Genomic DNA, 26,445 nt, shown 5'->3' with positions numbered 1-26,445 from the left:
TCACTCATACACATGACATCAAGTTATATTCGACTCCGAACCACTAACCAAGCTGCTTCTTGCTTCTCAAAGCTTTGATGGTGTAGCCGAAGTCCATATGAGTCTTCGTCATTGTATCTTCTAACAATGATACAATACTTATGCTTTTAAGATCTGTTGCGGTTCTAGTTTTTATATTGAGTCATACACATGGCATCAAGTCATATTAGAATCCAAAACACTAACCAAGCTTTTTCTTGCTTCTCAAAGCTTTGTCAGTGTAGTCGAAGTCCGTATGAGTCTTTGTCTTTATATCTTCTAATAATGATTCAGTACTTAGGTTTTTCAGATCCGGTTATGGTTCTAGTTGTCATACTCACTCATACACATGACATCTAGTAATATTTGACTCCAAAACACTAACCAAGCTTCTTCTTTCTTCTCAAGTCTTTGATGGTATAGCTAAAGTCTGTATGAGGCTTTGCCTTTGTATCTTCTAACAAGGAAACACTACTTAGGCTTTTAAGATCCGGTTGCGCTTTAATTTCTTATACTCAATCATACACATCACATCTAGTCATATTCGACTCGAAAACACTAACCAAGCTTCTTCTTGCTTCTCAAAGCTTTGATGGTGTAGCCAAAGTCCGTATGAGTGTTTGTCTTTGTATCTTCTAACAAGGATACAATACTTAGGCTTTTAAAATTCCAATTGCGGTTCTAGATGGTATACTCACCCATACACATGACAGCTAGTCATATTTCACTCCAAAACACTAACCAAGCTTCTTCTTGCTTCTAAAAGCTTTGATGGTTTAGCCGAATTCCGTATGAGTCTTTGTCTATGTATCTTCTAACAAGGATACAATATTTAGGCTTTTAAGATCCGTTGCGGTTCTAGTTTTTATACTCACTCATACACATGACATCAAGTCATATTCGACTCCGAACCACTAACCAAGCTGCTTCTTGCTTCTCAAAGCTTTGATGGTGTAGCCGAAGTCCATATGAGTCTTCGTCATTGTATCTTCTAACAATGATACAATACTTATGCTTTTAAGATCTGTTGCGGTTCTAGTTTTTATATTGAGTCATACACATGGCATCAAGTCATATTCGACTCCAAAACACTAACCAAGCTTCTTCTTGCTTCTCCAAGCTTTGATAGTGTAGTTGAAGTCCGTATGAGTCTTTGTCTTTGTATCTTCTAACAAAGATTTAATACTTAGATTTTTAAGATCCGGTTATGGTTCTAGTTGTCATACTCACTCATACACATGACATCTAGTAATATTTGACTCCAAAACACTAACCAAATTTCTTCTTGCATCTCAAGGCTTTGATGGTATAGCTAAAGTCTGTATGAGGCTTTGCCTTTGTATCTTCTAACAAAGAAACACTACTTAGGCTTTTAAGATCCGGTTGCAGTTTAATTTCTTATACTCAATCATACACATCACATCAAGTCATTATCCACTCGAAAACACTAACCAAGCTTCTTCTTGCTTCTCAAAGCTTTGATGGTGTAGCCAAAGTCCGTATGAGTGTTTGTCTTTGTATCTTCTTATAAGGATACAGTACTTAGGCTTTTAAAATTCCAATTGCGGTTCTAGTTGGTATACTCACTCATACACATGACATCTAGTCATATTTCTCTCCAAAACACTAACCAAGCTTCTTCTTGCTTCTTAAAGCTTTGATGGTTTAGCCGAATTCCGTATGAGTCTTTGTCTATGTATCTTCTAACAAGGATACAATATTTAGGCTTTTAAGATCCGTTGCGGTTCTAGTTTTTATACTCACTCATACACATGACATCAAGTCATATTCGACTCCGAACCACTAACCAAGCTGCTTCTTGCTTCTCAAAGCTTTGATGGTGTAGCCGAAGTCCATATGAGTCTTCGTCATTGTATCTTCTAACAATGATACAATACTTATGCTTTTAAGATCTGTTGCGGTTCTAGTTTTTATATTGAGTCATACACATGGCATCAAGTCATATTCGACTCCAAAACACTAACCAAGCTTCTTCTTGCTTCTCAAAGCTTTGATGGTGTAGCCAAAGTCCGTATGAGTGTTTGTCTTTGTATCTTCTAACAAGGATACAATACTTAGGCTTTTAAAATTCCAATTGCGGTTCTAGATGGTATACTCACCCATACACATGACAGCTAGTCATATTTCACTCCAAAACACTAACCAAGCTTCTTCTTGCTTCTAAAAGCTTTGATGGTTTAGCAGAATTCCGTATGAGTCTTTGTCTATGTATCTTCTAACAAGGATACAATATTTAGGCTTTTAAGATCCGTTGCGGTTCTAGTTTTTATACTCACTCATACACATGACATCAAGTCATATTCGACTCCGAACCACTAACCAAGCTGCTTCTTGCTTCTCAAAGCTTTGATGGTGTAGCCGAAGTCCATATGAGTCTTCGTCATTGTATCTTCTAACAATGATACAATACTTATGCTTTTAAGATCTGTTGCGGTTCTAGTTTTTATATTGAGTCATACACATGGCATCAAGTCATATTCGACTCCAAAACACTAACCAAGCTTCTTCTTGCTTCTCCAAGCTTTGATAGTGTAGTTGAAGTCCGTATGAGTCTTTGTCTTTGTATCTTCTAACAAAGATTTAATACTTAGGTTTTTAAGATCCGGTTATGGTTCTAGTTGTCATACTCACTCATACACATGACATCTAGTAATATTTGACTCCAAAACACTAACCAAATTTCTTCTTGCTTCTCAAGGCTTTGATGGTATAGCTAAAGTCTATATGAGGCTTTGCCTTTGTATCTTCTAACAAGGAAACACTACTTAGGCTTTTAAGATCCGGTTGCAGTTTAATTTCTTATACTCAATCATACACATCACATCAAGTCATATTCCACTCGAAAACACTAACCAAGCTTCTTCTTGCTTCTCAAAGCTTTGATGGTGTAGCCAAAGTCCGTATGAGTGTTTGTCTTTGTATCTTCTAACAAGGATACAATACTTAGGCTTTTAAAATTCCAATTGCGGTTCTAGATGGTATACTCACCCATACACATGACATCTAGTCATATTTCACTCCAAAACACTAACCAAGCTTCTTCTTGCTTCTAAAAGCTTTGATGGTTTAGCCGAATACCGTATGAGTCTTTGTCTATGTATCTTCTAACAAGGATACAATATTTAGGCTTTTAAAATCCGTTGCGGTTCTAGTTTTTATACTCACTCATACACATGACATCAAGTCATATTCGACTCCAAAACACTAACCAAGTTGCTTCTTGCTTCTCAAAGTTTTGATGGTGTAGCCGAAGTCCATATGAGTCTTCGTCATTGTATCTTCTAACAATGATACAATACTTATGCTTTTAAGATCTGTTGCGGTTCTAGTTTTTATACTGAGTCATACACATGACATCTAGTCATATTAGAATCCAAAACACTAACAAAGCTTCTTCTTGCTTCTCAAAGCTTTGTTAGTGTAGTCGAAGTCCGTATGAGTCTTTGTCTTTATATCTTCTAATAAAGATTCAGTACTTAGGTTTTTAAGATCCGGTTATGGTTCTAGTTGTCTGACTCACTCATACACATGACATCTAGTAATATTTGACTCCAAAACACTAACCAAGCTTCTTCTTGCTTCTCAAGGCTTTGATGGTATACCTAAAGTCTGTATGAGGCTTTGCCTTTGTATCTTCTAACAAGGAAACACTACTTAGGCTTTTAAGATCCGGTTGCGGTTTAATTTCTTATACTCAATCATACACATCACATCTAGTCATATTCGACTCGAAAACACTATCCAAGCTTCTTCTTGCTTCTCAAAGCTTTGATGGTGTAGCCAAAGTCCGTATGAGTGTTTGTCTTTGTATCCTCTAACAAGGATACAATATTTAGGCTTTTAAAATTCCAATTGCGGTTCTAGATGGTATACTCACCCATACACATGAGATCTAGTCATATTTCACTCCAAAACACTAACCAACCTTCTTCTTTCTTCTAAAAGCTTTGATGGTTTAGCCGAATACCGTATGAGTCTTTGTCTATGTATCTTCTAACAAGGATACAATATTTAGGCTTTTAAGATCCGTTGCGGTTCTAGTTTTTATACTCACTCATACACATGCCATCAAGTCATATTCGACTCCGAACCACTAACCAAGCTGCTTCTTGCTTCTCAAAGCTTTGATGGTGTAGCCGAAGTCCATATGAGTCTTCGTCATTGTATCTTCTAACAATGATACAATACTTATGCTTTTAAGATCTGTTGCGGTTCTAGTTTTTATATTGAGTCATACACATGGCATCAAGTCATATTCGACTCCAAAACACTAACCAAGCTTCTTCTTGCTTCTCGAAGCTTTGATGGTGTAGCCAAAGTCCGTATGAGTGTTTGTCTTTGTATCTTCTAACAAGGATACAATACTTAGGCTTTTAAAATTCCAATTGCGGTTCTAGATGGTATACTCACCCATACACATGACATCTAGTCATATTTCACTCCAAAACACTAACCAAGCTTCTTCTTGCTTCTAAAAGCTTTGATGGATTAGCCGAATTCCGTATGAGTCTTTGTCTATGTATCTTCTAACAAGGATACAATATTTAGGCTTTTAAGATCCGTTGCGGTTCTAGTTTTTATACTCACTCATACACATGACATCAAGTTATATTCGACTCCGAACCACTAACCAAGCTGCTTCTTGCTTCTCAAAGCTTTGATGGTGTAGCCGAAGTCCATATGAGTCTTCGTCATTGTATCTTCTAACAATGATACAATACTTATGCTTTTAAGATCTGTTGCGGTTCTAGTTTTTATATTGAGTCATACACATGGCATCAAGTCATATTCGACTCCAAAACACTAACCAAGCTTCTTCTTGCTTCTCAAAGCTTTGATGGTGTAGCCAAAGTCCGTATGAGTGTTTGTCTTTGTATCTTCTAACAAGGATACAATACTTAGGCTTTTAAAATTCCAATTGCGGTTCTAGATGGTATACTCACCCATACACATGACAGCTAGTCATATTTCACTCCAAAACACTAACCAAGCTTCTTCTTGCTTCTAAAAGCTTTGATGGTTTAGCCGAATTCCGTATGAGTCTTTGTCTATGTATCTTCTAACAAGGATACAATATTTAGGCTTTTAAGATCCGTTGCGGTTCTAGTTTTTATACTCACTCATACACATGACATCAAGTCATATTCGACTCCGAACCACTAACCAAGCTGCTTCTTGCTTCTCAAAGCTTTGATGGTTTAGCCGAAGTCCATATGAGTCTTCGTCATTGTATCTTCTAACAATGATACAATACTTATGCTTTTAAGATCTGTTGCGGTTCTAGTTTTTATACGGAGTCATACACATGACATCAAGTCATATTCGAATCCAAAACACTAACCAAGCTTCTTCTTGCTTCTCCAAGCTTTGATAGTGTAGTTAAAGTCCGTATGAGTCTTTGTCTTTGTATCTTCTAACAAAGATTTAATACTTAGGTTTTTAAGATCCGGTTATGGTTCTAGTTGTCATACTCACTCATACACATGACATCTAGTAATATTTGACTCCAAAACACTAACCAAATTTCTTCTTGCTTCTCAAGGCTTTGATGGTATAGCTAAAGTCTGTATGAGGCTTTGCCTTTGTATCTTCTAACAAGGAAACACTACTTAGGCTTTTAAGATCCGGTTGCAGTTTAATTTCTTATACTCAATCATACACATCACATCAAGTCATATTCCACTCGAAAACACTAACCAAGCTTCTTCTTGCTTCTCAAAGCTTTGATGGTGTAGCCAAAGTCCGTATGAGTGTTTGTCTTTGTATCTTCTTATAAGGATACAGTACTTAGGCTTTTAAAATTCCAATTGCGGTTCTAGTTGGTATACTCACTCATACACATGACACCTAGTCATATTTCTCTCCAAAACACTAACCAAGCTTCTTCTTGCTTCTTAAAGCTTTGATGGTTTAGCCGAATTCCGTATGAGTCTTTGTCTATGTATCTTCTAACAAGGATACAATATTTAGGCTTTTAAGATCCGTTGCGGTTCTAGTTTTTATACTCACTCATACACATGACATCAAGTCATATTCGACTCCGAACCACTAACCAAGCTGCTTCTTGCTTCTCAAAGCTTTGATGGTGTAGCCGAAGTCCATATGAGTCTTCGTCATTGTATCTTCTAACAATGATACAATACTTATGCTTTTAAGATCTGTTGCGGTTCTAGTTTTTATATTGAGTCATACACATGGCATCAAGTCATATTCGACTCCAAAACACTAACCAAGCTTCTTCTTGCTTCTCCAAGCTTTGATAGTGTAGTTGAAGTCCGTATGAGTCTTTGTCTTTGTATCTTCTAACAAAGATTTAATACTTAGGTTTTTAAGATTCGGTTATGGTTCTAGTTGTCATACTCACTCATACATGATAATATATTTTTAGTCAATTATTCCTAAAACACCAATCATGTCGTTGTAGTATTTTAGGTGTCAATCCAAATGGGTGTGATGCAAACAGATGAGATGTGATCAGAAGTCTCTAAGTCAAGCCAAGCAATAACAGATTTGGGGTTTCTAACAGTCCTAAGCGAACATGCAGAAAACAGAAGCAATAACAGAATTACTAAAATCACTCGACCACAACAGGCTGATGCCAGAAGTAGGATGTGGTCGAGTAACAGGTCGAGTAACAGACAGGATATGAAACAGCTATACTCGACTGCACAGTCTGTTGCCAGACACTGGGTGTGGTCGAGTATACTGGTTGGAATCTCAATAACTTGGAAAAATCGCGAACTACAGGTTGCAGAAGCAAAAGCGGCGTAGCAGAGTAAAACTGAAAATAAAACTGAAGCAAAAACGCAATGTCGACTAGATGATTTAGGACAGAACCCTAAAACATCTATTTATACCAAACGAAATAAAATGATAGTAGACGGGCCAATAACCTAATCGCCCGGCCCATAGAGTGATAATGGGCCGAGATGGGCTTCGTGATCCGATGGAGGTCCAGGCCGCTTCCAAACACTTTGTCTTCTCCTCTTTTCTTCCTTGTGCTCAGCTTGTCTGGTTGAGTGCGGATTTGAGTAGACTGTGAAGACGTGATCGAGTGTCCGGTCGAGTGATGGTGATGGTGGTGAGTGATGATACTCGACCAGGGGGTCGAGTAACGTGGTAGAGTGAATGGTCGAGTGTGGTCAGGTGGTGTGGCGAAGCGGTACTCGACCGGGGGTCGAGTAATGTCGTCGAGTGGCCTGAGCTGAGGTTACTCGACCTGGTGGTCGAGTGGACGGGAAGAATGGCTCCAAAGTCACTCGACCTGGGGGTCGAGTATGTGGGAAGAATGGCTCCAAAGTCACTCGGCCTGGGGGTCGAGTATGTCTTCTGGTTCTGGCTCGTTTCTTCCAATTTGCTCGCAAACAGCTCCAAATCACCTGAAAACAACTCAGAAATGCAATATGTATGCAAAGCTATCCTAATCATGCAAAGTGTGCAAGAATGATGAGAAATGATATACAACAGTGATGAATGATACGAAACTAGACTCAAAGTGATGATGAATAGACACTGAAAACATGCAAATTATAAACATATCAACTCCCCCAAACTTAGTCTTTGCTTGCCCTCAAGCAAATAAGAAGACATAGTTGAAGGAGAGGAGTGAAGGCGGGGACTCAGAACCAAAGCATATGATAGAGCAAATAAAATCAATGTCCAAGTTGGTAGTTCTAAGATGCGATATGATTGAATTCCACTCAAAAACGTTAGCCATGCCTTGTTATCAATAAATCCGTCTCTTATACTCGACCTACACATGTTTTCAAATCTACCAATCCCTTTAACATTCATTAGTTCTGGAACGTGAATCAAGCAATGCATCATCAATGAACTCATTTGGCTAAGGTGAAGGTCAAGAGACAAAGATGGTCCCCTACAGAATAGGCTTAAGTAACAGGGGATCCCTCAAGAATGATTGAGCTTTAGTAGAATGCTAAAGGTAAGTCCCAAGTTATGCATACAGAGATAAGATCCCATCTACCCAGAGTATAACAATGAAGCTCTAATGGTAATCCCAACTCCTGTCCCAACTTAACTCTACCCTTTGCACTCATGAATCTTTCAAACTCTTTTTCATATCATTCTTTTTTTTTTTTTTCTCTTAACTCTAGGAGAAGCTTTCTCAACGCTCTTGATACATCTAGCGGGTTTGGACTTCTTTAACAACTAAGGTTCCTGTTTTTTTTTTTTAAAACCAAAGGCTTTTAACCTTTCTTCTTTAGCTAACAAGAACCTCATTCTTTTCTTTAACATTCCCAACACCTTTACTAGATTTTTTTCTAACTTCTTTAGCTTACTTCCCCTAGAATTCTTTCCCTTTCCTCATCAACAATGGATTCCCTCTTTTCTTTTAAACACATCCCAACCCATGATATAAGCGCCCACCTAGTCCTATCCAGTCTGAAGAACGCGAACTAGAACTACATGAGACACTATCTCTGTCGTTACGAACCTAACACTTTCTACCAAGCTCAATCGAAATAAGACCTCACAAACACTCACAAGTGATATAGGGCTTGAAAGAAAGTTCAGGTTTGGGTATGGGTTAACTGCTCTAATAAGGAGAGTCAGCTACTTGGATCAACAAGAGTGGTTAAAATGAGTAAGAAAATCCAAGTATTTTAGGGTATTCATGAGTTCAAATTCGATGCCAAGACATGATAATTCTAAATCAGATTCAAGTTCAAATTGATAGGGAATGATATCAGATCCTAACAGTGTGGTCGAGTAGAGCAATCTAGGCATGGTGCAGTTCTTACTTCAATTTCAATGACAACGCATCAAACAACTAACAACGAGGGCACTGAGCTTATCTGGTGAACCAAAATGCTTACAAGGCTATCTCATCATTATCCCCTATGCATATGCAACAATCCTAAACGAAACACTCTAGACTCGATCCTAAATGCAATGCAACTACATGAACACTCTATTTTTGTGAAATCATTTTCTGGAATTTTTCAATTTTTTTGGTTTTTCTATGCCTTAGATGAATGCAGACTCAAGATTATACAATGCAACACACACTTCCTGAGCCCTCCCCCAAACTTAAATCACACAGTCCACTGTGTGACCAAATTTGGAAGAGAGTACTCAGGACAAAAACACATCACAAAAACTAAATAAAAACAAGAGATGGTATATTACAATGGTGGAATGAGGTGCATACCTCAGTGGAAAAAGGAGCGGAGTTGGTCGTCAATAGCTGCCTGTGATTGCTCCTAGGCCATCGAAGAATCTCCCTGTTGTGTCTCAGCTTCCCCCTGGGGGTACTCGACCTCTGCTCCTTCGTCGCGGCCAGCACCGCTCTGATGATACTCGACCTCTCTTCTTCTGCTGCGGCCAGCACCGCGGTCGCGTAAGCTACGGGACTCGAGAAGTCGTGTACTCCTGCTGCCAGCCCTAGCGAGTGCAGCCTTCTTCTTTCTCCCGAGCTCCCGAGGCTCGAATGATGAATGCCTTGCAGGGACTGGTGGTACTACTCGGTCACTAGGCTCAGGCCTGTGGTGACTTGGCTCAGGCCTGTGATGACTTGGCCCCGACGCGTCATATCTCCTCGAAGGCATGTCCTGAGGACGCTCTCCCTGCGGAATAGCTGTGGTAGAAGAGAAGCAACTTATCTTGTCCGTCAGAAACGTGATGGCCTTGAAGCACTTGATAAGTAACCTATCTTGTTTCTTGCACCACCTCTGCAACTTACTGTTGTTTCTGTGAGCTTCACTCAAGCTCTTGCTCTCCCGCGCTGGAGGTACGTGCTCACTGAAATGATACATGCTCGTATCATACTCCTCCTCCCTATCCTCATCCGTCTCAGCAAGATCATCCTCTGTAGCTTCCGTCGTAGGGACATTGTCATCAGTCGGTGGAGTGCTCTCAAAGTAGAGGTAATCACGCGCAGGTCTGAAGTCAATGTTCTCACCCTGAAGTATGGTTGTGGCCTCGATGCAGGGAAGCAAAATGTTGGCTGTTCGGGTCAGGGAGTGCTCGAATTTGTAGCGATAGAAATCGCCAACCATGTCGTACTCCAGAAACTCACAACGACGCAAGTGATCTAAATCCATCATCCTCGGATCAAACCCTGGAGACGTAAGAGGTACACCACATGCAATCAGAATCGGTGTCACAACGCCACCTACACAAAGGGCTCCTCGCACCTTCTTCTTTCCGTTGGTGTGCGCCCACTTCCTGTATCCACACAGGTGGATCAACAGAAGCATAACCGGTGGTGTATCATTGAGGTCGCCCTTTAGGACCTTCTTCCCCTTTGTTCTCCGGAGAATGCCCTTGAGTGCAGAATCAATCATTTCCATGTCTGTGTTAGACACGGTGCCCGTAGATTCCCTGGGGTACAGAACATTCGCTACTGAGCGCTGATAGTAACGGATCACAGGGCTTCGAATCTGGTTGCTCTTAGACCTTGCAGAGTTGAGCGCCAAATCGTTCCCAATGGTTAACCACAAATCCTTCAACTCTTCCCTCTCGAACTTGGGTTTAGTTCCCTTTCCACTAGGAAAACCAAATAATCCTTCCAAGCTCTTGATAGATAGCTGGTAACGCTGCTCGTTAACTGAAAAAGTCAAGAACCCCAACCCTTCACTCTCCAGTTCATCTGCAGTAAGTCCCTGATACAACTCCACTTGCAGAGTGGAGAGAAACTCTATTGTTTCCTTCTTGTAAGCGACGTACGGGTAAGACATCAGCGTCTCAAGATGGCACTTCTCGAATAAGTGCTGTACGTCCTCCAGTAGCCCAAGCTGGGCTAGAGTCTCGTAACAGGGGTACCTCGTTCCCCAGAAGTCGTTCAGCTCGAAAAGTCTGATGTACTCCTCCACTGTAACTTCATCAGGCTTGTTCAACAGTTTTGTTTCTCTGTGCCATGACTCAGGCTCATACTCGACGTCAATATCTTCGTCGATCAACTCATATCTGCTGGTCATCGCTCTCTTTCCTCTAGCAATCTCAGCTCTCCTTTCATTGCGTCGAGCTACTGAGCGTTGGGTCTCGGCTCTGAAGCTCTCATAAGCCTGTTGCTCTCTCCCTGGTCTAGTTGACCAAGATTCAGCTTCATCGACGTTGTAATCCGCATCCATGGAGGATTCGCCACTGTAGTTACTCATATTGATTCCCTGAAAAAGAATGTAACTCAAAACCAAATATCAATATGTTAGTTCAAATAAACACACACACTAAACCAGTCAAGTACGCGGTCGAGTGAAACGGTCGAGTAAACGGCGAATTTAGAGAAGACGGTGGCGGTTTGAGGAGCAGTCGAGTAAAGAGACGAATGGAGGCGCAGTGAATGGCGAGGTCGAGTGAATGGTGGATAGTTGAGAGATGGTGAAGCCGGTCCGGTGGTCGAGTGAACGGAGATGACGGAAGCACGGACAATGGCGAGAAACTCCGGCGAAGATGTTGAGGCGAAGTGTGAAGTGGTCGAGTGAAACGAGAGACGGTGAGAGAGTATGCGAAGCTGGAACGGCGAGAAGCTCCGGCGAAGTCGAGTAAATGAAGATGAAGATGAAGCACGGAGAGGTCGAGTTGCGGTCGAGTGGTAAGGAGGCGACGGTGAGAAGGAAGAAATGGCGAAATCGAGTACCGTCGTCGAGTGAAGGAGAGAGTGAAGGAGGTGGCGCGAACGGCGACGGTTGTTTCGAGGTAGAGTGAAGGAGGGAGACAAAGCCGGAGGGGCGAGATCGAGTGAACGGTGAGGTCGAGTGTGATGGTGCGGTCGAGTGACTGAAGAGGAAGAGATATGGTGAGGTTTGGTCGTGCGTGTGAGGATGAGGTCGAGTGAGGGTTGTGAGGAAGAGAGATAGTGTCGGTGGGGAGAGATAGGGTTAGATCGAGTGGATGAGATGGAGTGCTGGGATTTTCTTATCCTTAGAAACGCTTGGGGAACAAAAGTGAGAGGTGGTGGGCCACGCTCTGTCTGTTTGTCCTGAAGCATTGTTTATTGTTGTCTAGGAATGTCTCAGAGCCTTCTGTAATCCTCTGTAAATTTGATAAGCTCTCTGTAAGTCTTTGTAGCTTCTGTTGGTCGAGTATAAATATGATTTTAAAATTTTGAGTTTTTAAAATCATTACTAATACTCGACCAAACTACTCGAACTCATGGCCTCTGAGTGCAACAGAGGTTTTTTCAAATTCTTGAATTTCTGAAATACTCGATCTCCTGTTGCTCTGTAGAGTAAAAATTTTAAATTTTTACTCTACCTCCACGCTGTTTCTCTGTTCGTGAGAATCACAAACACAACCAAAAACAGATCAAAAATAACGAGAAAATAAAAGTTTTATTTACAGAAACAGTCTTGGGAATTCCTCCCAAGTGAGCTTGTTTAAAGTCTCTAGCTTGACTCCTCACACTCATTAAGAAGAAAATGGGTGATAGAGAGGGTCTGCATAGTCCTCTCTAATCTCATCATCATATTCAGCATCCTCTCTTGAGAGATGAGTTGCAGAATACTCAATTCTTCTTTCCTCGAAATAGGCTTCTTTCTCTTCTGGTGGATAATCTATCTCTTCAGACCATCTTGAAGTAATCTTTTTCCTCGGGATAGTGTTATTCCCGCATTTGGATTTAGCTATCTCTTGCATCTGATCCAGTTTACTCTTAAGTTGCTCAACTGTCTGAGCTAGCTTCTCTATGGTCTCTTCTTGCTCATCAGATTTCTTTTTGAGATTTCGCAAGTCGGGTGTAGAGGCTGTGCTTGGTCTAGCGATTGAATTCGAAGGCTGAGGTTGAGCCCTGACCTTTTCTTCTACAGCTGTCCTTTGCGAGGTTTTATTGATGTCAAACTGGAGCTTGATGTGCTTCCCAAGGTTGAGACTTATTCTCCCATCTCTGACATCTATCATCGCTCCCACTGAGGCTAAGAAAGGTCTTCCTAGGATTAGAGGATCCTTAGGTTCTGCTTCCATATCAAGCACAACGAAATCCATAGGCACCTCCACTCCATTAATCATTAGTGGCAGATCTTGTAGAAGGCCGAAGGGTTTTCTTGAAGACCCATCAGCAAGGATTAAAGTCAGGTCGCAAGGTTTGTACTGAGTGAATTCCAGCTTCCTTGCTACTGAGAGTGGCATTAAGCTTACTGAAGCTCCCAAATCACAAAGGCAATTGCTGAAAACCAATTGACCGATGGAACATGGTAGAGTGAAAGTTCCTGGATCTTCCAGTTTTTCTTGAACACTCCTCTTAACAGTGGTCCTAGACGGGATAGCATCACATTCGTCTTCTGAATCTTGATGAATCTTGATCCTTTCTAGAATTGACTTTCTCACATCTTTGTGAGGATCCGGGATTAGGTTGAGCACTTCTATTAGAGGCATCACCGCTTCCATCTCATCAAGCTGCTTCTCTGCAAGAGAATTGTATCTTTCTATCCATGCTTTCCTGAATTTCCATGGAAGAGCACGTGAAGGTAATGGTGCTGGCTTGAATCGTTTTACCATCCTCTCAATGATGGCTGCTTTCTCGTCTAGGTTGGACTGTGTTTGAAATCGGGATCCTGCTGAATGGTCGAGTCCAACCACTGAAATTTCGATCTGAGTAGAAACCTCCCCGTCTTGAACATCACTGTCCTCGGTGATTGATGTGGAGACATGTCGAGTAGGCAGCTCTCGATCATGGCAGATGGTGATAGCGTGAGCGGTGGCGTATTCCTTCGGGTTCTGTATGGACTTTCCTGGAAGTCCTGTTACTTTTGGAGCAGAAGTTGACGCTGTTTGTCCTTCCATGTATCTGACCTTAGAGGTAAGTGCCTCAAGTTTGATATTCAGATCGTTGAAAGTACAATCAACCTTGTTGTGGATTTCGGCCATCTTTTTGGCGAGATCCATTGCTCCTGCAGCTTGCCCTTGGAGAATCTGCTGTAACATGTTCTTCAAGTCTGAATCTGGAGTTGTTGAAGCTGGTTGTTGTTGCTGCTGTGTGAACCCAGGTGGTGGAAGTTTCTGCTGATAGTTGCCCTGATACTGCTGCTTAGGAACATACCCTTGACCTTGGTTGTAAGGAACAAAGGGCTTGGGTTGATTCTGCTGCTGTGAAGGGTAAACTTGGTCCTGCGGGTTTGCAACGTTTGTACTTCTGTAAGACAGATTGGGATGGTTCTGCTTGAAGTTGTTGAAACCTTTGTTGTAACCTCCTTGGTTCTGCACATAACTGACCTCTTCTGACTGCATAGTCTCCCCATCCTGAACTTGGAACGTCTCATCATCACCCAGAAAATGAATGTGCTTCTGTTGCGCAAGCAGTAGCTTGTCCAGTTTGTCATTCATGGCTTTCATTTCCCTGCGGTGCTTCTCATCAGAATCAGAGCTGGTGCGGACGCTTCTATCATAATCTTCATTATAGTTGCCATCCGACTGAGCTAAGTTCTCTACCAGCTCCCATCCGTCTTCAACGTCTTTATTGAGAAAGTTCCCGTTAGAAGCGGTATCTAGAAGCATCCTGATCTTTGGGAGGACACCTCTGTAGAGAGTGCTGAGAAGCGAAGCTTTGGAGAAACCATGATGAGGACATTGCGTCTGATAACCTTTGAAGCGCTCCCATGCTTCGCAGAAAGTCTCATTATTCGTCTGAGTGAAACCGGAGATATCATTCCTTAGTCTCGCAGTCCTGGAGTTCGAGAAAAACTTAGCCAAGAAGGCTTTCTTGCAGTCATTCCAGGAGGTGATAGAGCCTTGAGGAAGCGACTTTTCCCACTGATGGGCTTTGTCTCCAAGAGAGAAAGGAAACAATCTGAGCTTGAAGCCATCCTCACTGACTCCATTGATCTTTGTTAGGCTGCAGAGCCTATCAAACTCGTCCAGGTGATCGAGTGGATCCTCCATAGGGAGGCCGTGGAACTTGTTGCTCTGAACCATGGCAATGAGACCGCTCTTGATCTCAAAGTTGTTGTTCTGCACAGGTGGAGGCACGATTCCATTACGCTGATTGTGGTTGCGTGGTGCATCGCCTGCACCTATGTTGTTTGGTTGCACCTGCTCATCAACAACTGCAGCCATTGTGTCTGTTTCTGTCTGTGTTCTGAGTTGGCGTGCAATACGGTCGATGTTATCGTTGAACAGGAGATTCTGATTTCCTCGTGACCGTGTTTGCATACAACGAGTACCAACTGGTGAAGCTAGTGATTCGTAGTACCTGAATCAAAACAGACAAACAGAAATAACACAAAGTTAGTAACTTTCAGAAAAAATGAAAAAGAACTTGATCTTAAATATTCTGAAATCTCAAATATAGCAAACAAACACCCAATTGGCAACGGCGCCAAATTGATAATATATTTTTAGTCAATTATTCCTAAAACACCAATCATGTCGTTGTAGTATTTTAGGTGTCAATCCAAATGGGTGTGATGCAAACAGATGAGATGTGATCAGAAGTCTCTAAGTCAAGCCAAGCAATAACAGATTTGGGGTTTCTAACAGTCCTAAGCGAACATGCAGAAAACAGAAGCAATAACAGAATTACTAAAATCACTCGACCACAACAGGCTGATGCCAGAAGTAGGATGTGGTCGAGTAACAGGTCGAGTAACAGACAGGATATGAAACAGCTATACTCGACTGCACAGTCTGTTGCCAGACACTGGGTGTGGTCGAGTATACTGGTCGAGTGATTGTAAAAACTAAGAAACAGGCAATGAGAACGATTAAGCGATAACGATAAAACAGAGAAATAAGGTAGACGAGAAATTCCTAAGGATGGGGTAATCGAGTAGAGTGGTGTCCTAGCCTATTCGAATGGTTAACAAGCGCAATCAAGCTATCCCTAGACAACAGGTTCAACAACAGATCAATCCACTCCCGTGATAGAAATCCTCAAGCAAAGCTAGCCCAGACTAATTCCCATTAACGGAATCTAACTATGCAGGCAATACGAACAGACTGATAAAGTCAATAAACGCTCTAAACGGCCAATCCCTTGGGATAGAGACGCATATCTCAGGAACTAGTGGATCAAGCATTCCATCGAACACCTTCTGGGTGCGGGAATGCTTGGGATCGAATTCCAGTTGATCAGAAAGAAATAAGCAGTAAACGCAACTAGTCCTAAAGGGATTCAATCAATTCTAAAACTTAACCATTCTACAGACTACGGATTCCACAACTACTCTATCCCATCCCTAAGAATTCTAAGTCACTACTCAGACAGCATGCTCAAAGACATAAACGCAGGTAAACGATAATATTGCATAAGTAAAGAGATAAAGAGTAGAGAAACAAGATGACTAATGAAATCAAACGCGGAATCTCAATAACTTGGAAAAATCGCGAACTACAGGTTGCAGAAGCAAAAGCGGCGTAGCAGAGTAAAACTGAAAATAAAACTGAAGCAAAAACGCAATGTCGACTAGATGATTTAGGACAGAACCCTAAAACATCTATTTATACCAAACGAAATAAAATGATAGTAGACGGGCCAATAACCTAATCGCCCGGCCCATAGAGTGATAATGGGCCGAGATGGGCTTCGTGATCCGATGGAGGTCCAGGCCGCTTCCAAACACTTTGTCTTCTCCTCTTTTCTTCCTTGTGCTCAGCTTGTCTGGTTGAGTGCAGATTTGAGTAGACTATGAAGATGTGATCGAGTGTCCGGTCGAGTGATGGTGATGGTGGTGAGTGATGATACTCGACCAGGGGGTCGAGTAACGTGGTAGAGTGAATGGTCGAGTGTGGTCAGGTGGTGTGGCGAAGCGGTACTCGACCGGGGGTCGAGTAATGTCGTCGAGTGGCCTGAGCTGAGGTTACTCGACCTGGTGGTCGAGTGGACGGGAAGAATGGCTCCAAAGTCACTCGACCTGGGGGTCGAGTATGTGGGAAGAATGGCTCCAAAGTCACTCGGCCTGGGGGTCGAGTATGTCTTCTGGTTCTGGCTCGTTTCTTCCAATTTGCTCGCAAACAGCTCCAAATCACCTGAAAACAACTCAGAAATGCAATATGTATGCAAAGCTATCCTAATCATGCAAAGTGTGCAAGAATGATGAGAAATGATATAAAACAGTGATGAATGATACGAAACTAGACTCAAAGTGATGATGAATAGACACTGAAAACATGCAAATTATAGACATATCAATACACATGACATCTAGTAATATTTGACTCCAAAACACTAACCAAATTTCTTCTTGCTTCTCAAGGCTTTGATGGTATAGCTAAAGTCTGTATGAGGCTTTGCCTTTGTATCTTCTAACAAGGAAACACTACTTAGGCTTTTAAGATCCGGTTGCAGTTTAATTTCTTATACTCAATCATACACATCACATCAAGTCATATTCCACTCGAAAACACTAACCAAGCTTCTTCTTGCTTCTCAAAGCTTTGATGGTGTAGCCAAAGTCCGTATGAGTGTTTGTCTTTGTATCTTCTTATAAGGATACAGTACTTAGGCTTTTAAAATTCCAATTGCGGTTCTAGATGGTATACTCACTCATACACATGACACCTAGTCATATTTCTCTCCAAAACACTAACCAAGCTTCTTCTTGCTTCTTAAAGCTTTGATGGTTTAGCCGAATTCCGTATGAGTCTTTGTCTATGTATCTTCTAACAAGGATACAATATTTAGGCTTTTAAGATCCGTTGCGGTTCTAGTTTTTATACTCACTCATACACATGACATCAAGTCATATTCGACTCCGAACCACTAACCAAGCTGCTTCTTGCTTCTCAAAGCTTTGATGGTGTAGCCGAAGTCCATATGAGTCTTCGTCATTGTATCTTCTAACAATGATACAATACTTATGCTTTTAAGATCTGTTGCGGTTCTAGTTTTTATATTGAGTCATACACATGGCATCAAGTCATATTCGACTCCAAAACACTAACCAAGCTTCTTCTTGCTTCTCAAAGCTTTGATGGTGTAGCCAAAGTCCGTATGAGTGTTTGTCTTTGTATCTTCTAACAAGGATACAATACTTAGGCTTTTAAAATTCCAATTGCGGTTCTAGATGGTATACTCACCCATACACATGACATCTAGTCATATTTCACTCCAAAACACTAACCAAGCTTCTTCTTGCTTCTAAAAGCTTTGATGGATTAGCCGAATTCCGTATGAGTCTTTGTCTATGTATCTTCTAACAAGGATACAATATTTAGGCTTTTAAGATCCGTTGCGGTTCTAGTTTTTATACTCACTCATACACATGACATCAAGTTATATTCGACTCCAAACCACTAACCAAGCTGCTTCTTGCTTCTCAAAGCTTTGATGGTGTAGCCGAAGTCCATATAAGTCTTCGTCATTGTATCTTCTAACAATGATGCAATACTTATGCTTTTAAGATCTGTTGCGGTTCTTGTTTTTATATTGAGTCATACACATGGCATCAAGTCATATTAGAATCCAAAACACTAACCAAGCTTCTTCTTGCTTCTCAAAGCTTTGTTAGTGTAGTCGAAGTCCGTATGAGTCTTTGTCTTTATATCTTCTAATAATGATTCAGTACTTAGGTTTTTCAGATCCGGTTATGGTTCTAGTTGTCATACTCACTCATACACATGACATCTAGTAATATTTGACTCCAAAACACTAACCAAGCTTCTTCTTGCTTCTCAAGGCTTTGATGGTATAGCTAAAGTCTGTATGAGGCTTTGCCTTTGTATCTTCTAACAAGGAAACACTACTTAGGCTTTTATGATCCGGTTGCACTTTAATTTCTTATACTCAATCATACACATCACATCTAGTCATATTCGACTCGAAAACACTAACCAAGCTTCTTCTTGCTTCTCAAAGCTTTGATGGTGTAGCCAAAGTCCGTATGGGTGTTTGTCTTTGTATCTTCTAACAAGGATACAATACTTAGGCTTTTAAAATTCCAATTGCGGTTCTAGATGGTATACTCACCCATACACATGACATCTACTCATATTTCACTCCAAAACACTAACCAAGCTTCTTCGTGCTTCTAAAAGCTTTGATGGTTTAGCCGAATACCGTATGAGTCTTTGTCTATGTATCTTCTAACAATGATACAATATTTAGGCTTTTAAAATCCGTTGCGGTTCTAGTTTTTATACTCACTCATACACATGACATCAAGTCATATTCGACTCCAAAACACTAACCAAGCTGCTTCTTGCTTCTCAAAGTTTTGATGGTGTAGCCGAAGTCCATATGAGTCTTCGTCATTGTATCTTCTAACAATGATACAATACTTATGCTTTTAAGATCTGTTGCGGTTCTAGTTTTTATACTGAGTCATACACATGACATCAAGTCATATTAGAATCCAAAACACTAACAAAGCTTCTTCTTGCTTCTCAAAGCTTTGTTAGTGTAGTCGAAGTCCGTATGAGTCTTTGTCTTTATATCTTCTAATAAAGATTCAGTACTTAGGTTTTTCAGATCCGGTTATGGTTCTAGTTGTCATACTCACTCATACACATGACATCTAGTAATATTTGACTCCAAAACACTAACCAAGCTTCTTCTTGCTTCTCAAGGCTTTAATGGTATAGCTAAAGTCTGTATGAGGCTTTGCCTTTGTATCTTCTAACAAGGAAACACTACTTAGGCTTTTTAGATCCGGTTGCGGTTTAATTTCTTATACTCAATCATACACATCACATCTAGTCATATTCGACTCGAAAACACTAACCAAGCTTCTTCTTGCTTCTCAAAGCTTTGATGGTGTAGCCAAAGTCCGTATGAGTGTTTGTCTTTGTATCTTCTAACAAGGATACAATACTTAGGCTTTTAAAATTCCAATTGCGGTTCTAGATGGTATACTCACCCATACACATGACATCTACTCATATTTCACTCCAAAACACTAACCAAGCTTCTTCGTGCTTCTAAAAGCTTTGATGGTTTAGCCGAATACCGTATGAGTCTTTGTCTATGTATCTTCTAACAATGATACAATATTTAGGCTTTTAAAATCCGTTGCGGTTCTAGTTTTTATACTCACTCATACACATGACATCAAGTCATATTCGACTCCAAAACACTAACCAAGCTGCTTCTTGCTTCTCAAAGTTTTGATGGTGTAGCCGAAGTCCATATGAGTCTTCGTCATTGTATCTTCTAACAATGATACAATACTTATGCTTTTAAGATCTGTTGCGGTTCTAGTTTTTATACTGAGTCATACACATGACATCAAGTCATATTAGAATCCAAAACACTAACAAAGCTTCTTCTTGCTTCTCAAAGCTTTGTTAGTGTAGTCGAAGTCCGTATGAGTCTTTGTCTTTATATCTTCTAATAAAGATTCAGTACTTAGGTTTTTAAGATCCGGTTATGGTTCTAGTTGTCATACTCACTCATACACATGACATCTAGTAATATTTGACTCCAAAACACTAACCAAGCTTCTTCTTGCTTCTCAAGGCTTTAATGGTATAGCTAAAGTCTGTATGAGGCTTTGCCTTTGTATCTTCTAACAAGGAAACACTACTTAGGCTTTTTAGATCCGGTTGCGGTTTAATTTCTTATACTCAATCATACACATCACATCTAGTCATATTCGACTCGAAAACACTAACCAAGCTTCTTCTTGCTTCTCAAAGCTTTGATGGTGTAGCCAAAGTCCGTATGAGTGTTTGTCTTTGTATCTTCTAACAAGGATACAATACTTAGGCTTTTAAAATTCCAATTGCGGTTCTAGATGGTATACTCACCCATACACATGACATCTAGTCATATTTCACTCCAAAACACTAACCAAGCTTCTTCTTGCTTCTAAAAGCTTTGATGGTTTAGCCGAATACCGTATGAGTCTTTGTCTATGTATCTTCTAACAAGGATACAATATTTAGGCTTTTAAAATCCGTTGCGGTTCTAGTTTTTATACTCACTCATACACATGACATCAAGTCATATTCGACTCCAAAACACTAACCAAGCTGCTTCTTGCTTCTCAAAGTTTTGATGGTGTAGACGAAGTCCATATGAGTCTTCGTCATTGTATCTTCTAACAATGATACAATACTTATGCTTTTAAGATCTGTTGCGGTTCTAGTTTTTATACTGAGTCATATACATGACATCAAGTCATATTAGAATCCAAAACACTAACAAAGCTTCTTCTTGCTTCTCAAAGCTTTGTTAGTGTAGTCGAAGTCCGTATGAGTCTTTGTCTTTATATCTTCTAATAAAGATTCAGTACTTAGGTTTTTAAGATCCGGTTATGGTTCTAGTTGTCATACTCACTCATACACATGACATCTAGTAATATTTGACTCCAAAACACTAACCAAGCTTCTTCTTGCTTCTCAAGGCTTTGATGGTATAGCTAAAGTCTGTATGAGGCTTTGCCTTTGTATCTTCTAACAAGGAAACACTACTTAGGCTTTTAAGATCCGGTTGCGGTTTAATTTCTTATACTCAATCATACACATCACATCTAGTCATATTTGACTCGAAAACACTAACCAAGCTTTTTCTTGCTTCTCAAAGCTTTGATGGTGTAGCCAAAGTCCGTATGAGTGTTTGTCTTTGTATCTTCTAACAAGGATACAATACTTAGGCTTTTAAAATTCCAATTGCGGTTCTAGATGGTATACTCACTCATACACATGACAGCTAGTCATATTTCACTCCAAAACACTAACCAAGCTTCTTCTTGCTTCTAAAAGCTTTGATGGTTTAGCCGAATTCCGTATGAGTCTTTGTCTATGTATCTTCTAACAAGGATACAATATTTAGGCTTTTAAGATCCGTTGCGGTTCTAGTTTTTATACTCACTCATACACATGACATCAAGTCATATTCGACTCCGAACCACTAACCAAGCTGCTTCTTGCTTCTCAAAGCTTTGATGGTGTAGCCGAAGTCCATATGAGTCTTTGTCGTTGTATCTTCTAACAATGATACAATACTTATGCTTTTAAGATCTGTTGCGGTTCTAGTTTTTATATTGAGTCATACACATGGCATCAAGTAATATTCGACTCCAAAACACTAACCAAGCTTCTTCTTGCTTCTCAAAGCTTTGATGGTGTAGCCAAAGTCCGTATGAGTGTTTGTCTTTGTATGTTCTAACAAGGATACAATACTTAGGCTTTTAAAATTCCAATTGCGGTTCTAGATGGTATACTCACCCATACACATGACATCTAGTCATATTTCACTCCAAAACACTAACCAAGCTTCTTCTTGCTTCTAAAAGCTTTGATGGTTTAGCCGAATTCCGTATGAGTCTTTGTCTATGTATCTTCTAACAAGGATACAATATTTAGGCTTTTAAGATCCGTTGCGGTTCTAGTTTTTATACTCACTCATACACATGACATCATGTTATATTCGACTCCGAACCACTAACCAAGCTCCTTCTTGCTTCTCAAAGCTTTGATGGTGTAGCCGAAGTCCATATGAGTCTTCGTCATTGTATCTTCTAACAATGATACAATACTTATGCTTTTAAGATCTGTTGCGGTTCTAGTTTTTATATTGAGTCATACACATGGCATCAAGTCATATTAGAATCAAAAACACTAACCAAGCTTCTTCTTGCTTCTCAAAGCTTTGTTAGTGTAGTCGAAGTCTGTATGAGTCTTTGTCTTTATATCTTCTAATAAAGATTCAGTACTTAGGTTTTTAAGATCCGGTTATGGTTCTAGTTGTCATACTCACTCATACACATGACATCTAGTAATATTTGACTCCAAAACACTAACCAAGCTTCTTCTTGCTTCTCAAGGCTTTGATGGTATAGCTAAAGTCTGTATGAGGCTTTGCCTTTGTATCTTCTAACAAGGAAACACTACTTAGGCTTTTAAGATCCGGTTGCGGTTTAATTTCTTATACTCAATCATACACATCACATCTAGTCATATTCGACTCGAAAACACTAACCAAGCTTCTTCTTGCTTCTCAAAGCTTTGATGGTGTAGCCAAAGTCCGTATGAGTGTTTGTCTTTGTATCTTCTAACAAGGATACAATACTTAGGCTTTTAAAATTCCAATTGCGGTTCTAGATGGTATACTCACCCATACACATGACATCTAGTCATATTTCACTCCAAAACACTAACCAAGCTTCTTCTTGCTTCTAAAAGCTTTGATGGTTTAGCCGAATACCGTATGAGTCTTTGTCTATGTATCTTCTAACAAGGATACAATATTTAGGCTTTTAAAATCCGTTGCGGTTCTAGTTTTTATACTCACTCATACACATGACATCAAGTCATATTCGACTCCAAAACACTAACCAAGTTGCTTCTTGCTTCTCAAAGTTTTGATGGTGTAGCCGAAGTCCATATGAGTCTTCGTCATTGTATCTTCTAACAATGATACAATACTTATGCTTTTAAGATCTGTTGCGGTTCTAGTTTTTATACTGAGTCATACACATGACATCTAGTCATATTAGAATCCAAAACACTAACAAAGCTTCTTCTTGCTTCTCAAAGTTTTGATGGTGTAGCCGAAGTCCATATGAGTCTTCGTCATTGTATCTTCTAACAATGATACAATACTTATGCTTTTAAGATCTGTTACGGTTCTAGTTTTTATACTAAGTCTTACACATGACATAAAGTCATATTCGAATCCAAAACACTAACCAAGCTTCTTCTTGCTTCTCAAAGCTTTGATAGTGTAGTCGAAGTCCGTATGAGTCTTTATCTTTGTATCTTCTAACAAAGATTCAATACTTAGGTTTTTAAGATCCGGTTATGGTTCTAGTTGCAATACTCACTCATACACATGACATCTAGTAATATTTGACTCCAAAACACTAACCAAGCTTCTTCTTGTTACTCAAGGCTTTGATGATATAGCTAAAGTCTGTATGAGGCTTTGCCTTTGTATCTTCTAACAAGGAAACACTACTTAGGCTTTTAAGATCCGATTGCGGTTTAATTTCTTATACTCAATCATACACATCACATCAAGTCATATTCGACTCCAAAACACTAACCAAGCTTCTTCTTGCTTCTCAAAGCTTTGATGGTGTAGCCAAAGTCCGTATGAGTGTTTGTCTTTGTATCTTCTAACAAGGATACAATACTTAGGCTTTTAAAATTCCAATTGTGGTTCTAGTTGGTATACTCAGTCATACATATGACATCTAGTCATATTTCACTCCAAAACACTAACCAAGCTTCTTCTTGCTTCTAAAAGCTTTGATGGTTTAGCCGAATTCCGTATGAGTCTTTGTCTATGTATCTTCTAACAAGGATACAATATTTAGGCTTTTAAGATCCGTTGCGGTTGATAATATGTTTTTAGTCAATTATCATAAAACACCAATCATGTCGTTGTAGTATTTTAGGTGTCAATCCAAATGGGTGTGATGCAAATAAATGAGATGTGATCAGAAGTCACTAAGACAAGCCAAGCAATAACAGTATTGGGGTTTCTAATAGTCATAAGTGAACATGAAGAAAACATAAATAATAACAGAATTATTAAAATCACTCGACCACAACAGGCTGATGCCAGAAGTAGGATGTGGTCGAGTAACAGGTTGAGTAACAGACAGGATATGAAACAGATATACTCGACTGCACAGTTTGTTGCCAGACACTAGGTGTGGTCGAGTATACTGGTCGAATAATTGCAAAAATAAAGAAACAAGCAATGAGAACGATTAAGCAATAATGATAAAACAGAGAAATCAGATAGACGAGAAATTCCTAAGGATGGGGTAATCGAATAAAGTGGTATCCTAGCCTATTCGAATGGTTAACAAGCGCAATCAAGCTATCCCTAGACAACAGGTTCAACAACAGATCAATTCATTCCCGTGATAGAAATCCTCAAGCAAAGCTAGCCCAGATTAATTCCCATTAAGGGAATCTAACTATGCAGGCAATCAGAACAGACTAATAAAGTCAATAAACACTCTAAAAGTCCAATCCCTTGGGATAGAGACGAATATCTCAGAAACTAGTTGATCAAACATTCCATCGAACACCTTCTGGGTGCGGGAATGCTTGGAATTGAATTCCAGTTTATCAGAAAGAAATAAGCAGTAAACACAACTATTCCTAAAGGGATTCAATCAATTCTAAACTTAACCATTCTACAGAATACGGATTCCACAACTACTCTATCCCATCCTTAAGAACTCTATGTCACTACTCAGACAACATGCTCAAAGACATAAACGCAGATAAATGATAATATTGCATAAGTAAAGAGATAAAGAGTAGAGAAACAAGATGACACATGAAATCAGATGCGGAATCTGAATAACTTGGAAAAATCTCGAATTACAGGTTGCAGAAGCAAAAGCGGCGCAGCAGAGTAAAACAGAAAATAAAACTGAAGCAAAAACTCAATGTCAACTAGATGTCTCAGGACAGAACCCTAAGACATCTATTTATACAAAACGAAATAAATTGATAGTAGACGGGCCAATAACCTAATCGCCCGGCCCATAGAGTGATAATGGGACGAGATGGGCTTCGTGATCCGATGGAGGTCCAGGCCGCTTCCAAACACTTCGTCTTCTCCTCTTCTCTTCCTTGTGCTCAGCTTGTCTGGTTGAGTGCAGATTTGAGTAGACTATGAAGATGTGATCGAGTGTCCGGTCGAGTGATGGTGTTGGTGGTGAGTGATGATACTCGATCAGGGGGTCGAGTAACGTGGTAGAGTGAACGGGCGAGTGTGGTCAGGTGGTGTGGCGAAGTGATACTCGACCAGGGGGTCGAGTGGCGTCATCGAGTGGCCTGAGCTGAGGTTACTCGACCTGGGGGTCAAGTAGATGGGAAGATTGGCTCCAAAGTCACTCGACCCGGGGGTCGAGTATGGTGCTGGATGTCTTCTGGTTCTGGCTCGTTTCTTCCAATTTGCTCGCAAACAGCTCCAAATCACTTGAAAACAACTCAGAAATGCAATATGTATGCAAAGTTATCCTAATCATGCAAAGTATGCAAGAATGATGAGAAATGATATAAAACAGTGATGAATGACACGAAACTGGACTCAAAACGATGATGAATGGACACTGAAAACATGCAAATTATAGACATATCAACTCCCCCAAACTTAGTCTTTGCTTGCCCTCAAGCAAATAAGAAGACATAGTTGAAGGAGAGATTCGAAGGCGGGGACTTAGAACCAAAGCATCAGGTAGAGCAAATAAAATCAATGTCCAAGTTGGTAGTTCTAAGATGCGATATGATTGAATTTTACTCAAAAACGTTAGCCATGCCTTGTTATCAATCAATCCGTCTCTTATACTCGACCTACACATGCTTTCAAATCTACCAATCCCTTTAACATTCATTAGTTCTGGAACGTGAATCAAGCAATGCATCATTAATGAACTCATTTGGCTAAGGTGAAGGTCAAGAGACAAAGATGGTCCCTTATAGAATAGGCTTAAGTAACAGGGGATCTCTCAAGAATGATTGAGCTTTAGTAGAACGCTAAAGGTAAGTCCCAAGTTATGCATACAGAGATAAGATCCCATCTACCCAGAGTATAACAATGAAGCT

At 40.1% G+C, this 26,445-nt stretch overlaps 1 non-coding gene and 3 pseudogenes across 4 annotated transcripts; 1 reads left to right on the top strand and 3 right to left on the bottom strand.

The window, feature by feature from the left end:
• Positions 1 to 6,958: 6,958 nt before the first annotated feature.
• Positions 6,959 to 7,486, top strand: AT5G32312 (annotated as a pseudogene; the record flags this gene model as incomplete). The annotated part of the gene is made up of 2 exons: positions 6,959 to 7,077; positions 7,186 to 7,486.
• Positions 7,487 to 9,263: 1,777 nt separating this feature from the next.
• AT5G32306 lies at positions 9,264 to 11,159 on the bottom strand (annotated as a pseudogene; the record flags this gene model as incomplete). Its single annotated transcript has 1 exon — positions 9,264 to 11,159.
• Positions 9,630 to 9,850, bottom strand: MIR854e. The gene has a single exon (NR_142803.1). It is a non-coding gene; the product is annotated as a microRNA ath-MIR854e precursor (primary transcript).
• Positions 11,160 to 12,408: 1,249 nt separating the features above from the next.
• Positions 12,409 to 15,144, bottom strand: AT5G32293 (annotated as a pseudogene; the record flags this gene model as incomplete). The annotated part of the gene is made up of 1 exon: positions 12,409 to 15,144.
• Positions 15,145 to 26,445: the final 11,301 nt, after the last annotated feature.

This window comes from Arabidopsis thaliana, chromosome 5 (assembly GCF_000001735.4).
Source record: "Arabidopsis thaliana chromosome 5, partial sequence".
NCBI classification, from domain to species: domain Eukaryota; kingdom Viridiplantae; phylum Streptophyta; class Magnoliopsida; order Brassicales; family Brassicaceae; genus Arabidopsis; species Arabidopsis thaliana.
The sequence above is the reverse complement of the archived record's forward strand: the minus strand, read 5'-3'. Positions and strand labels throughout refer to the sequence as shown.